At 50.1% G+C, this 15,123-nt stretch overlaps 1 protein-coding gene across 1 annotated transcript in view; it reads right to left on the reverse strand.

Moving 5' to 3' along the window:
* The window catches only part of DNAH6 (dynein axonemal heavy chain 6), a 679,574-nt gene extending 665,292 nt beyond the window's left edge, over positions 1–14,282 (reverse strand). Inside the window, exon 1 of the mRNA XM_063919567.1 lies at positions 13,976–14,282. The gene's annotated coding sequence lies outside the window, so the exon portion shown is untranslated. The remainder of the gene's footprint in view (positions 1–13,975) is intronic.
* Positions 14,283–15,123: the final 841 nt, after the last annotated feature.

Consider the following 15,123-nt stretch of genomic DNA (forward strand, 5'->3'; position numbering starts at 1 on the left):
CCACGCAACATATTTTCGCCATATGCGGTGATAATGGTTTGCGGTTACTTCTTTCCTAGCTTTAATCAGCGTAGGAATGACTTCCTCCGGAATGCCCTTTTCCTTCAGGATCCGGTGTTCAACTGCCATGCCGTCAAACGCAGCCGCGGTAAGTCTTGGAACAGACAGGGCCCCTGCTGCAGTAGGTCCTGTCTGAGCGGCAGAGGCCATGGGTCCTCTGACATAATTTCTTGCAGTTCCGGGTACCAAGCTCTTCTTGGCCAATCCAGAACAATGAGTATAGTTCTTACTCCTCTTCTCCTTATTATCCTCAGTACCTTTGGTATGAGAAGAAGAGGAGGGAACACATAAACCGTCCGGTACACCCACGGTGTCACTAGAGCGTCCACAGCTATCGCCTGCTGGTCTCTTGACCTGGCGCAATATCTTTATAGCTTTTTGTTTAGGCGGGACGCCATCATGTCCACCTGTGGCCTTTCCCAACGGTTTACAATCAGTTGGAAGACTTCTGGATGAAGTCCCCACTCTCCCGGGTGGAGGTCGTGTCTGCTGAGGAAGTCTGCTTCCCAGTTGTCCACTCCCGGAATGAACACTGCTGACAGTGCTAACACGTGATTTTCCGCCCATCGGAGAATCCTTGTGGCTTCTGCCATCGCCGTCCTGCTTCTTGTGCCGCCCTGTCGGTTTACATGGGCGACTGCCGTGATGTTGTCTGACTGGATCAGTACCGGCTGGTTTTGAAGCAGGGGTTTTGCCTGACTTAGGGCATTGAAAATGGCCCTCAGTTCCAGAATATTTATGTGTAGGGAAGTCTCCTGACTTGACCATAGTCCTTGGAAGTTTCTTCCCTGTGTGACTGCCCCCCAGCCTCGAAGGCTGGCATCCGTGGTTACCAGGACCCAGTCCTGTATGCCGAATCTGCGGCCCTCTTGAAGATGAGCACTCTGCAGCCACCACAGCAGAGACACCCTGGTCCTTGGAGACAGGGTTATCAGCCGATGCATCTGAAGATGCGATCCGGACCACTTGTCCAACAGGTCCCACTGAAAGGTTCTTGCATGGAACCTGCCGAATGGAATTGCTTCGTAGGAAGCTACCATCTTTCCCAGGATCCGCGTGCAGTGATGCACCGACACCTGTTTTGGTTTCAGGAGGCCTCTGACTAGAGATGACAGCTCCTTGGCCTTCTCCTCCGGGAGAAACACTTTTTTCTGTTCTGTGTCCAGAACCATCCCCAGGAACAGTAGACGTGTCGTAGGGACCAGCTGTGACTTTGGAATATTTAGAATCCAGCCGTGCTGTTGAAGCACCTCCCGAGATAGTGCTACCCCGACCAACAACTGCTCCCTGGACCTCGCCTTTATCAGGAGATCGTCCAAGTACGGGATAATTAAAACTCCCTTCTTTCGAAGGAGTATCATCATTTCGGCCATTACCTTGGTAAATACCCTCGGAGCCGTGGATAGACCAAACGGCAACGTCTGGAATTGGTAATGACAATCCTGTACCACAAATCTGAGGTACTCCTGGTGAGGATGGTAAATGGGGACATGCAGGTAAGCATCCTTGATGTCCAGTGATACCATGTAATCCCCCTCGTCCAGGCTTGCAATAACCGCCCTGAGCGATTCCATCTTGAACTTGAATTTTTTTATATATGTGTTCAAGGATTTCAAATTTAAAATGGGTCTCACCGAACCGTCCGGATTCGGCACCACAAACAATGTTGAATAGTAACCCCGTCCTTGTTGAAGTAGGGGCACCTTTACTATCACCTGCTGGGAATACAGCTTGTGAATTGCCTCTAACACTGCCTCCCTGCCTGAGGGAGTTGTTGGCAAGGCAGATTTGAGGAAACGGCGGGGGGGAGACGTCTCGAATTCCAGCTTGTACCCCTGAGATACTACTTGAAAGATCCAGGGATCCACCCGTGAGCGAGCCCACTGATCGCTGAAATTTTTGAGACGGGCCCCCACCGTACCTGGCTCCGCCTGTGGAGCCCCAGCGTCATGCTGTGGACTTAGAGGAAGCGGGGGAGGACTTTTGCTCCTGGGAACTGGCTGTATGCTGCAGCTCTTTCCCTCTACCTCTGCCTCTGGGCAGAAAGGACGCACCTTTAACCCGCTTGCCCTTATTGGGCCGAAAGGACTGTACCTGATAATACGGTGCTTTCTTTGGCTGTGAGGGAACATGGGGGTAAAAATGTAGACTTCCCAGCTGTTGCTGTGGAAACGAGGTCCGAGAGACCATCCCCGAACAACTCCTCACCCTTATAAGGCAAAACTTCCATGTGCCTTTTAGAATCTGCATCTCCAGTCCTCTGCCGAGTCCATAACCCTCTCCTGGCAGAAATGGACATTGCACTTATTTTGGATGGCAGCCGGCAAATATCCCTCTGTGCATCCCTCATGTATAAGAGTGCGTCTTTAATATGCTCTACGGTTAGCAATATAGTGTCCCTGTCTAGGGTATCAATATTTTCCGACAGGGAATCTGACCATGCAGCTGCAGCACTGCACATCCATGCTGACGCAATAGCTGGTCTCAGTATTAGCCTCCTGCTTTCTATCAGCAGATTCCTTCAGGGCGGCCGTATCCGGAGACGGTAGTGCCACCTTCTTTGACAAGCGTGTGAGCGCTTTATCCACCCTAGGGGATGTTTCCCAACGTGACCTATCCTCTGGCGGGAAAGGGTACGCCATTAGTAACCTCTTAGAAATTACCATTTTCTTATCGGGGGAAGCCCACGCTTCTTCACACACTTCATTTAATTCCTCAGATGGAGGAAAAATCAGGATTTTGGTACTTACCTACTTACCGATAAATCCCTTTCTCCGATTCCACAGGGGCCACTGGAGCGTAGTTACAATGGGGAAATAGTAGGCAGTAATTGGGAGCTGGCACTTTAAAATTCTTCACTCTGTGGCTAGCTCCTCCCCTACTATCTCCCCTCCAAGCCAGTCTACGTAAAACTGTGCCCGAGGAGAGCTGGAATAAACAAACCGTAAGGTAGAGGAGGTTAATGAAGCCCTGTAAACCAGGATAACACAAACCAAACCTGGAACAGAACCTAACAAACAACCGGCTAGCCCGAACTCAACAAGCAGTCATATGGTGATCTGCAAACCGTTAAGCAAACAACAAGGAGGAACAGCGCTGGGCGGGCGTCCAGTGGCCCCTGTGGAATCGGAGAAAGGGATTTATCGGTAAGTACCAAAATCCTGATTTCTCCTTCATCCACTAGGGGCCACTGGAGCGTAGTTACAATGGGGACGTCCCAGAGCTCCCAAAACGGGTGGGAGAGTGCTGAGAGTCCTGTAAAACCGCTCGGCCAAACTGTGATGCAGAGGCCGCAAAAGTGTCAAACTTGTAGAATTTGACAAAACGTATGTCGGTCCGACCAAGTAGCCGCCCGACAAAGTATTCATGGAGACCCCACTGGCAGCTGCCCACTAGGGTCCCACAACGCGCGTAATGTGCGCTGAAATGGAAAACGGAGGCTCCCGAGCCACCGCCAAGAAGCCTGTCTGATGGTCAGATGTATCCAACAGCCCAGCATATGCTGGGACCCCGGCGATTTAGTACGGGAGCATCGTACAGAACAAAGAAGAAAAACCCTTTGTCGAATAGCCTAAGACCTCTGTAGAGAGGGTCGGCGAGCCTTGACAACAGTCAAATAGTAACTGAAAAACACTAGTGTCAGATTTATATGAAAAAACGGACATCCCCTTTGGAAGAAACGACCTCTGAGGTCGAAGCTCAGCCGGGGGAGTTGCCAATAGAGTACTCCCTGAGAGAGAGCCCAAACTTATGGCCGCCAGGCCAATCTCTTTTGGAAGAAAACCGAAAAAGGCAGAGACCTAAAATTCAGGTCAATGTGGTTTTAAGCGCAGCGGAGCAAAACCTCCCAGAGAAACCAAAGATGACGGCTGAATGGTAACTGAAAGAAGGGGAAAACCCCTTTTATCCTTATTATGTCCCATACAGTTTTCCAAAAGAGGCAAAAGCGAGGAGAGGTAACAGACTTCTGAAATCGGGGCCCAGTAGGCCTAACCGAACTAGGGAACTCCTCCCTTCTGAGGTCTCGTGAACAGTCACATGGTTAAATGAAACCAGTGTAAGATTGAACAAGGAAAAGGACCCTGTTGAAGTAGACAGTCCAGTCGAGGTAGGAGCCAAGGCTCCTCTACTGATAACAGGTGTAGCCGTATCTTCAAGTCATGGGTGGCCCAACCAGAGCCACCGAGAGGACTAGCACGCATATTCTCCTCCTGTGTTACCGAAAGTGAGGTAGAAATAGAAAAGGAGGCAGGATAGAATAACCAGAAAACTCCCAGGAGCCCTGAGGGCATCCTCGGCTACTGCCTCCAGAGCTCACGCCCGAGAGTAGTAAAGAGTTAAAGAGTCAGTCAGAACGTCCTGAGGTCAATTCGAAATCTCCGCCCCTAGCAGACCAGCTGACAAAACTCCGGGGAATGTACCCTCACCCGGGAGTCTGACCTGGTGGCTTGTGGAAAGAAGATTGTTGTCCCCCGCTCGGAGGGGAATGTAGGCGACCACTCATTGCGCCGCAACTTGACTGAAGAAATAGAGTACCTGGTGCCGAGAAAGGAAAAATCCTCTGACGGACCGTGTTGAGAAAGTGACTACGAGGAGCATAAATTGGATCTGTGTCGAACCAGAAGCTCCTGGATCCTCCGGATATTCAGAAGCCACCTAATGTACAGAGTGGGATAGCAGCAGTAGATTGTCCCATTAGGGAACCAACGTCACCTCCTGCCCTTGAAAAAGAGTTATTCTGTGATCTTCCTGAACCCTGTGGGAGCGGAAGAGAGACCGAAAGGAAAGGACTGACAGTGAAAATGAGAATCCTGTAATGCGACTCTGAGAAAAGCCCGATGAGGAAATCCAATGGAAATCAGTAAACAGGCATCCCTGAAGACAAGGGACAAGTAAAAACTCCCTTTCTTGTTCAAACTAGCAATCCGAGACTGAAAGGGTTCTAAGGCCAGAATAGGCCTGTCCGAGCCAACTGGCTTCGGAACGTGAAAAGAAAACAAAGGCCTGAAAACTGTCCCGATTCCAATGATATGTGAAAACAGGGATCAACACCCTTTGCGGTTAGAAGCATATGGAGCGCCGCCTGCAGTATGACTCTCTTGTCATCGTAAATCGGCCGACCCCTGCAGAGGGACTCCTGAGACGGTTGTACTCCAAAATCTAGTCTGTAACCGCCCAAGCCTTCTCCCACCGACATGCGCCTACCCTGGGACCCTCCAGGTGGTAGGAAAGTCTGACCTGTAGTGTGTGTCTAGGATGATGTAAAATCAGACTGGACCGAGGATGCTGAACCTCTGCTTCAGCTTGTTGCCCTGAGATCCCCTGGCGACGGAGATATCGCCCGTGTGGAGTCGAAAGCTTGAAAGGGCACGGAAAAAACTAAAGGAAAGACCGGTAAAGGTCTGTCTTGGAGCTGGGGAAGTAGTAGGAGAAAGCAAAGTGGACTTACCTCCAATGGTTCAAGAAATCCTGCAGAAAGTCCTTCCCCTGAACCATCTGCCCCGTAGGATTTCATGTTCGCCTGTCACTGTCGCAGCCCCAGAGGTCGACGGGTTAAGACAGCCCAAGCGAAAATGCAGGTTCTGAGTCTCCAGTCGTGGAGACCTCCAAAGAACATAAAGCAGAATCGTGATTCTGACCCGTATCAAAGTATCTATTGATCCTGATGCGAAACATCCTGTATCCTAGAGGACAATTGTTCCACAACCTACCTGCTCCGGACAAGGTAGAACCCCCGCTGCCGTATATGTGTCTTCGATGGATCCCTGAGCAAGGTTGCCTCAGGAAAACGGCAGCTTGTTGGACCGGCGATACATCGAGGGGTATACCCTGGAGAGGTACTGATACGATTTCCTGCCGTCTGCGGGGAAAGGATAGGAAAACAAACATTGTTTGAAACCTGAAATTGTGTATTCGGGTGTTTGCCGGCCGTCTACCGGAGCCTGGCCAGCTCATCCGAAACTGGACCAGTCGCTATCATTTCGTCATAGGCGTCGAACCCTGATGGACTTGACGTGTCCGCCTCCTTTACCTGCAGTATCAGACGAACTGCTGTATAATGCACCTGGATATTCTGAGACACTGGTTCAGACCCCACAGAAAACAGACATCATCAGTATTGTAACATGGAAGGTTAGCAATGTTGCTTTAGAAAGCTGGAGAAGGTGAAATGACTTAAAAGGTCTCTGGTTAACAGTGAGATTACCTGCATAATCTGAGCTGTTCAAACAGGAGTGTCCCGCAGGTGTGTGGAGGGCTAAGTAGATGGCTCCACCGCATACTTCACACCTAAGAGGGAATTCTTTGACTATCCCAGGTGAGAAACGAAAGGAGAAAAGGTGGGTTAAATAAACACAGCCCTATGTAAGGTCTGCACTATAATGTGTGACCGACACGATTCAACTAAACTTTCTGGAGCAGCGGAGACCTGAACCAGTAGCGCTGCGCTGTGGGACAGGAGTCTTAGCCACTAGGCTATAGGAGCTCCCCTTAAAGATTGTATTTTTTTGTTTTTTTTTATGGTTGGGATTCAAACCCTTGTCTTTCAGGTACCCGCTACTAGCGTACTGAGCCACAGCGCTATTTGTCTGATGCCTTAAACACATTCCCCAAATTACAAATAGCATTAGTACCAAGTGACACCAAGGAATAATAAAGGGAAGGCAACACCCCGCCCTGTATGTAGTGTACCTTAATTTAGGTGCACCAGATGTTTTTCTGAGGTTCCGCTGGCTTTCCAAAATGGTGACCAGCCTGTGTAATGTATATGTGTGTGTGTGTGCGTGCGTGCGTGCGTGCGTGCGTGCGTGCGCGCATGTATCCACACACACCACACACCTATATATATATATATATATATATATATATACATATACACATATATACCTATATACACACATATATACACATACACTCACACAGTGAACCCAACAGGGTAGATAAATACTGTCTCTGTGAACCTATAGGGTAGATAGGTAAATTAATCTATGCACACTAGTTTTGAATCATTAATGAGCTGAGCCACAGCTCCTGTTATAGAGCAGACTCCCTGATCTACAGCCTCTCTGAAATGCTGGGCAGAGGACTCCCCTGCAGGGAGGAATGGCAGCCAAACTTAGATATTACAAATATTTTAGTATTACAATGCACAGAAAAAACTAAAATCCCACTGAGACAGTAACTGTGCATAGAGACAATGAGCGCTGCGAGCCCGCTGAGTAAAGCGGGAATAAGCTCCTCCCCCAACTCATACCTTCTAAATGTAAGATGGAAAATATCCTGCACCGAACAGCCAGCAGAGGGAAGGTAGCCTGCAGCGGCCGGGGAGCGTCTTGGTATGCTGCAGCGGCCGGGGAGCAATAGGACTGTGAAGCGGTGAGCGTGCAGCGGCCGGGGAGCGGAGAGCGCTGAGCCCGCCGTACAGAGCGGGAGTTAGCTCCGCCCCTCCGTTTCGGCGCCAATTTCAAAACAGACCCGCTTTAGTGTAAACGAAGCGGGAAGCGCCGAGTATCTGCAACATAGCATTGCATGACAAATTCAGTAGGAGTATGCTAATGCACCTACATTCAATAGCAAGTAGCGTCTTCAATGAGGCACACAACACCTAAAGCCTCAGTAATCTTACCAACTACTAGAAACTGGATGAGCTACATTCTTTCATGCCATGTATTCTGCGGCCGGGGAGCGGAGAGCGCTGAGCCCGCTTACAGAGCGGGCTGAAGCTCCACCCCCCCATAATGGCGCCAATTTAAAAATAGTAAGTGCGCCTTTGATACTCTCCACAGACTCTGACTGAGGATTATAGGGGAGCCTCCAAACACCACATAATGTGCACAATTAAATGAAAGTGTAAAACCTACATCATTGTGGAGGGGGGGGGAGTTTGTACTCACCGCTGTTCAGATGGAGTGGTCCCGACACCGCCGCACTCATCGGTGTTTACACATACTCTGCACGACATAAAAGGCCCCGACACGCGCCGCACGCAGCGGTGTCCGACTTACCGCTGCCTTGCTGTTAGATGGAGTGGCCCCGACACGCGCCGCACGCAGCGGTGTCCGGCCGCTGATACTCACCGCTGCCATAATCTTCTGCTGGATGGAGTGGCCCCGACACGCGCCGCACGCAGCGGTGTCCGGCCAGCTCAGGAGAGCTCAGTGTCTCCCTCAGCCGGGGCCCATCCCGAGCCGCACGCAGCTGCGATGGGACCCCGCCGGCAGCTCCCGCGGTGCAGACTGGCAGTGGCAGAGCTGCCATCTGTGAGTGTAAGTAAGAAAAAGAAAAATAATAAAGAAAAAAGAAAAAATTTCTTCAGCTAAACCCAAGTGAACCAGCTACCTCGGGCACTAAACTAAGACTGGCTTGGAGGGGAGATAGTAGGGGAGGAGCTAGCCACAGAGTGAAGAATTTTAAAGTGCCAGCTCCCAATTACTGCCTACTATTTCCCCATTGTAACTACGCTCCAGTGGCCCCTAGTGGATGAAGGAGAAACAACTGGTAGTTTTTTCTCTCCAAACATAATACCCTTTTTTGTGGTACCCGGGGTAACATCAGAAATATGCAACACATTTTTCATTGCCTCAATCATATACCGTGTGGCCCTATTGGAAGTTACATTTGTCTCATCGTCGTCGACACTGGAGTCAGTATCCGTGTCGACATCTGTGTCTGCCATTTGAGGTAGCGGGCGTTTTAGAGCCCCTGATGGCTTTTGAGACGCCTGGGCAGGCACAGGCTGAGAAGCCGGCTGTCCCATATTTGGTATGTCGTCAAACCTTTAATGCAAGGAGTCGACACTGTCGCGTAATTCCTTCCACAGAACCATCCACTCAGGTGTCGACCCCGCAGGGGGTGACATCACATTTATCGGCATTTGCTCCACCTCCACATAAGCCTCCTCATCAAACATGTCGACACAGCCGTACCGACACACCGCAAACACACAGGGAATGCTCTGACAGAGGACAGGACCCCACAAAGCCCTTTGGGGAGACAGAGAGAGAGTATGCCAGCACACACCAGAGCGCTATATAACACAGGGATCCCACTATAAATTAGTGTTTTTTCCCTTATAGCTGCTTATATTATATATATATACTGCGCCTAAATTTAGTGCCCCCCCTCTCTTTTTTACCCTTATGTAGCTTGTCACAATGCAGGGGAGAGCCAGGGAGCGTCCTTCCAGCGGAGCTGTGAGGGAAAAATGGCGCCAGTGTGCTGAGGGAGATAGCCCCGCCCCTTTTCCGGCGGACTTCTCCCGCTTTTTCTGGAATTCTGGCAGGGGTATTTTTACACCTATATAGCCTTCCTGACTATATATGGTGTAGATTTGCCAGCCAAGGTGTCTTATATTGACCTCAGGGCGCCCCCCCCCCAGCGCCCTGCACCCATCAGTGACCGGAGTGTGAGGTGTGCATGAGGAGCAATGGCGCACAGCTGCAGTGCTGTGCGCTACCTTGTTGAAGACAGAAGTCTTCTGCCGCCGATTTTCCGGAACACTTCTTGCTTCTGGCTCTGTAAGAGGGCCGGCGGCGCGGCTCCAGGAACGAACACCAAGGTTGGGTCCTGCGGTCGATCCCTCTGGAGCTAATGGTGTCCAGTAGCCTAAGAAGCCCAAACTACCACCAGTTAGGTAGGTTCGCTTCTTCTCCCCTTAGTCCCTCGCTGCAGTGAGTCTGTTGCCAGCAGATCTCACTGTAAAATAAAAAACCTAAAATATACTTTCTTTCTAGGAGCTCAGGAGAGCCCCTAGTGTGCATCCAGCTCAGCCGGGCACAAGATTCTAACTGAAGTCTGGAGGAGGGTCATAGTGGGAGGAGCCAGTGCACACCAGTTAGTCTAAAGCTTTCTTTTAGTTGTGCCCACGCATGTCACCCCCTGCGGAGCCGCTATTCCCCATGGTCCTTACGGAGTCCCAGCATCCACTTAGGACGTTAGAAAAACCGGCATTTCTGCGCATGCGTATGCCGCGCAATGCGCACGCGCGACGTACGGGTACAAAGCCCGTTGTGGTTGTGCACAGGTTCTAGCGAAGTTTTCATTCGCACTGACGGCCGCAAGGAGATTGACAGCAAGGGAGCGTTTCTGGGTGTCAACTGACCGTTTTCAGGGAGTGTTTGCAAAAACGCAGGCGTGGCTGGGCGTTCGCTGGGCGGGTGTATGACGTCAAATTCGGACACGAATAGGCTGAAGTGATCGCAAGCGCTGCGTAGGTTCACAGCTACTCAGAAACTGCACAAACTGTTTTTGCAGACCTCGGCTGCACATGTGTTTGCACTTCTGCTAAGCTAAAATACACATAGCGTTTGCACGACTGCTAAAAACTGCTAGCGAGCGATCAACTCGGAATGACCCCCAGTGATAGGGTATAGCAGAGAGAGTGGGTGTATGGAACAGTGAGGGTGGGTGAGTGAGGAAAGCAGAGAGCGGGTGTCGGGAGCATTGAGAGTGGGTGTCGGGAGCAGAGAGAGTGGGTGTCGGGAGCAGAGAGAGTGGGAGTCGGGAGCAGAGAGTAGGAGTCGGGAGCAGAGAGAGTGGGTGAGTGAGGGAAGCAGTGAGGGTGGGTGTAGGGAGTAGTGAGGGTGGATGAGTGAGAGAAGCAGAGAGAGTAGGTGTAGGGAGCAGTGATAATGGGTGAGTGAGGGGAGCAGAGAGAGTAGGTGTAGGGAGCAGTGATAATGGGTGAGTGAGGGGAGCAGAGAGAGTAGGTGTAGGGAGCAGTGATAATGGGTGAGTGAAGGGAGCAGAGAGAGTGGGTGTAGGGAGCAGTGAGGGGAGCAGAGAGAGTGGGTGTAGGGAGCAGTGAGGGGAGCAGAGAGAGTGGGTGTAGGGAGCAGTGAGGGGAGCAGAGAGAGTGGGTGTAGGGAGCAGTGAGGGGAGCAGAGAGAGTGGATGTAGGCAGAGCCAAATTATAGGAGGGGCGGCCCCCCCACGCACAGTCCTTTGCACTATTTCCTCCTCAGTGGCTCAGTTGATCCTTAACAGCAGTGCCGAGGAGCTACTTACTACAGACAGGAGCCAGTTGAGCACTCTGACACAGTGCCGGCTCAGGTCCTTCAGCACTGCAGCAGCCGGCTCTGGTAGAGTGTCTCGCAGGATACTGACGGCAAATCGTGTGAGACACTGTACTAGAGTCTGCTGCTGCAGTGCTGAAGGGGCTGAGCCGGCACTGTGTCAGAGTGCTCCACCGGTTCCATGCTCTTCTAAGTAATACTTCGGTGGGGGGGGTGCATGCTCTACCGGTTCCAAGGCACTTCCAGCTTCGTGGGTGGGGTAACGTTCCAGTGGATGGGGGGGGGGGGCCGCAAGGGGGTTATCTGTTTGTGTGTGTTATATGGGCTCCCTGCTCTCCCAGGTAACACTACAGTGGGGAAGGGGAGGTGGTCTTAACATACACAGGAGGTGCGATCAATTTACTTAGTGGGGGCCCCCACAACTTAGTTGCCCCTGGTCCTCCACAAGCCTTAATCTGGCCCTGGGTGTAGGGATCAGTGAAGGTGAGAGTAGGGAGCAGTGAAGGTGGGTGAGTGAGGGGACAGAGAGAGTGGGTGTAGGGATCAGTGAGGGTGAGAGTAGGGAGCAGTGAAGGTGGGTGAGTGAGGGGACAGAGAGAGTGGGTGTAGGGATCAGTGAGGGTGAGAGTAGGGAGCAGAGAGAGTGGGTGTAGGGATCAGTGAGGGTGAGAGTAGGGAGCAGTGTTGGTGGGTGAGTGAGGGTAACAGAGAGTGGGTGTAGGGATCAGTGAGGGTGAGAGTAGGGAGTAGTGAGGGGAGCAGAGAGTGGGTGTAAGGAACAGTGAGGAACATCAGTGTGGACTGTGGAGGCGCTGAGCAAAGTGTGTGTTCCCAACTTCCAAACTTCCAGGTGTAACCCCCCCCCCCCCCCCCCTCCACTCTGTGACTCACCCCATGCTGCCTCCGCTCCTGCGCCGGACTCTTCCTCTGGAAGGCCATGTGTGCGACACTGCCAAGTGCAATGTCGCACAGCAGTTCACTCGGGTGCAGTCAGGAAGGGGGGGATGCAGTTCGGCGGCGTTTGTGGCCACTCCCAAAGACTAGATGCGCTGTTGCAGTGAGCTGCTGGCTGCTCCTCTTCTCCGTTCTCACGCTGCCGCTGCCAGAATGCCATGCGCATTCCTGGCTTGAAACGCTGGCACTGCTGTCCAAATTTGGCTGACAGCGACGGGGGACGGCAGCGCCTACAGGGTAAATACTAGTACCCTGCTTGCCCGCTTCCTGTGTGTGCTAGCGGATGTGCCCCCAGTGCACATGTGCTGTGTGCAACACACCGCTAGCACACATCTAGTTGCGGCACTGGGTCTACATAATGTACATGAATACTTAGTTGTACAATACACAACAGAATGAGAACGAACAGTGAGAATTGCAAAAATACAATGACTACAGAAAAAGAGAAGTGGAATCATGCATTTATGTATGTAAAGCACCGTAGATGTGTGCTGAGCGATCTAGCACAGACCGCTCGGCACACATCTCTCTCCCCGCTCAGCGCAATGTGTGCTGAGCGAGGGGGAGCGGGGGGGCTGCTTATTTCACCCAGCCGTCTCACTAGATTTTGCATGCATGCATGCCAAATCTAGAGCCGGTGATAGCGACGTGTGGGACCGCGCATCGCTGTCGCCAGCACCCTACCCACGGAGAGATCCGTGCTTAATTACTAAGCAATCTAGTCAGATTGCTTAGAATTTCTAAGGGTCTCCCTTAACAGTTAAGGTATGCAATTAGCTCTGTTATTTTCGCCTAGGCGAAAAAACTAAACTTTTCGCTATTTTTAGGGCGAATGGGGATTCACCTTATGCAATAGCAGGGCCGGATTTTCGCTTAGGTGAAAAATGCGGCAGGGGCGGAAAACACATGGATTGGCGAATCCACAGGTTTTCTGTCAAAAACGCGGGTCATTTTCACAGATTGTGAGGCATTTTTCGCCAATGCCTATTCACTAAAAAAAAAAAGGTGAAAAGGCATTGGCGAAAATGCCTTCAAAACGGTCGAAAGCGGTCCTGATTGAATACACGGGGCGTATTCATTTAGTGACGGTTCTTTAGTCCAGGCGAAAAACGGCACTTTTCGGCTGATTATAGGTCAAATTTACATTCGACCTATTCAATACCCGTGACATTTTTTCGACTGGTGGAAAAAAACGGCAACGGCAAAAACCACGTGGATTGGCGAATTTGCCGCCGATCCACGTGTTTTGGCGAATTTGCGGGTGTTTTTGCCCATTTTTGGGTCCATTTTCGCACATGCCGATTCGTCCACAAAAAAAACGAAAGGGCATGGGCAAAAAGTGACTCAAAAATGGGCGAAAACGCCCACAAATGAATACACCGATGTCGAATTAGTGCCATTTTCTTCGGCTAGACTCAGTGTGGCAAATTCATTAGCTCTGAAATGATCGGAGCTAATTGCATACCCCAAAGCCTGCTCTTGACATGATAAGAAACCAATGTCTTGCAAAGGTATGACATTAATATACACAATTCCCTATTAAACAGTGTATAACCAGCAGCACACACACATTTATTCACTTGTGGTAAAGGGCTTAACACTTTCACATAGTACTCCGCTGACTGGCAGTGTCACTAAGTGAATGTCAGAGTAAAATGACATACAGTGAAACAAGCCATAAGCAGTTGAGCACACCACACGTTACAAATTACATTTCAGCAAGTAAAACAAATCTCTAGAGTGTGAATTCACATTTGTTAAAATATACAGTACTTCAATAATTTACACCAACACATACACACTTTCCAAAATAGACATAGAAATCTCTGTTAGGGTTATTTAGTATCTGAGAAAATAAAGCACATTATCTTAAACTATAATTTAAACAGATATGTACAATGAGTGAAAGCATAAATCCATATTTACTAAGAATATATGCCACAACTTACACATCCACCGGGCAGGAAAGTTGCACAAAAACTTTCCCCTGCTCCCTGGCTTGTGTACCGTCGCCTAGCAACCAGACCTGACCACACGCTCACTCACAGCCAGTGGGGTGGAGCTGGTCGGATTGGATTTGTAGGGGTGGCGGCAGTTTGCCTCATGCAGTAGGCTGCTGGTGAGAGGGGGGCTGGGGGCACTGAAGCTTGTGACTGACATGGACCTCTCCTTTCTGTAGTGATGTCGGGCTAGATACAGGCAGCCATCCTGTAAGCGTAATACAGTCGGAGCACACCTTACAGCAGTACACCTATAATTACTGTACGGGATAATAACAAATGTTTGCGTTTTAAACACTCTTCTTCAATAAATATGAATACCTCATTACCCAGAGCCGGCCCTAACCAATATGATGCCCTAGGCAAGATTTTGGCTGGTGCCCCCTAGCACCACCCCTGGTTCCGCCTCTGACCTTGCACTTCTTTCCCAGAACCATCACCCCTCAGCCATAACAGTCCTTATTTTGGTGTTTTTACCCCCTATATTTTAAATAGGAACAGTTCGCACATTTGGCGCACAGCCCAAAAAGGGTTGTGTTTTTGCTGGCAAGGGGCATGGCCACACAATAGTAACCCCAATTCCAAATACGCCACACAGTACTGCACTTTATTCACATTTGATCATGCGATAGTTTCCATAATTAATATTACATCCTACAGTAGTATCACTTTACCTTATAAACGTTACTCCTCACAGTAGAGCCCCTTATTCACATTACATCACACTGAATTGCTCCTTATTCACATTACACTACACCCTATTGCTCTTTATTCACATTAGACGACACAGTAGTGCCCTTTCTATACGCAACACCACATAGAAGAGCACCTTAAACACATAATTCCACACAGTAATGCCCCTAACACATATGAGACACATTATTAATGTCCTTCTAAACATAATGTGCTTACACATTATGACAACCTTTATTAATGCCCTTTTACACATAATGTCCCTTACACATATGCCGCACATTATTAATGCCCTAATACACATAATGACACACATAGTGCCCCCTACACATTTGCTGCACATTGTTAGTGCCACTATACACATAATGACATACATACAGTAGTACCCTGTTACACATATGCCA

Source organism: Pseudophryne corroboree, chromosome 1, assembly GCF_028390025.1.
Source record: "Pseudophryne corroboree isolate aPseCor3 chromosome 1, aPseCor3.hap2, whole genome shotgun sequence".
NCBI classification, from domain to species: domain Eukaryota; kingdom Metazoa; phylum Chordata; class Amphibia; order Anura; family Myobatrachidae; genus Pseudophryne; species Pseudophryne corroboree.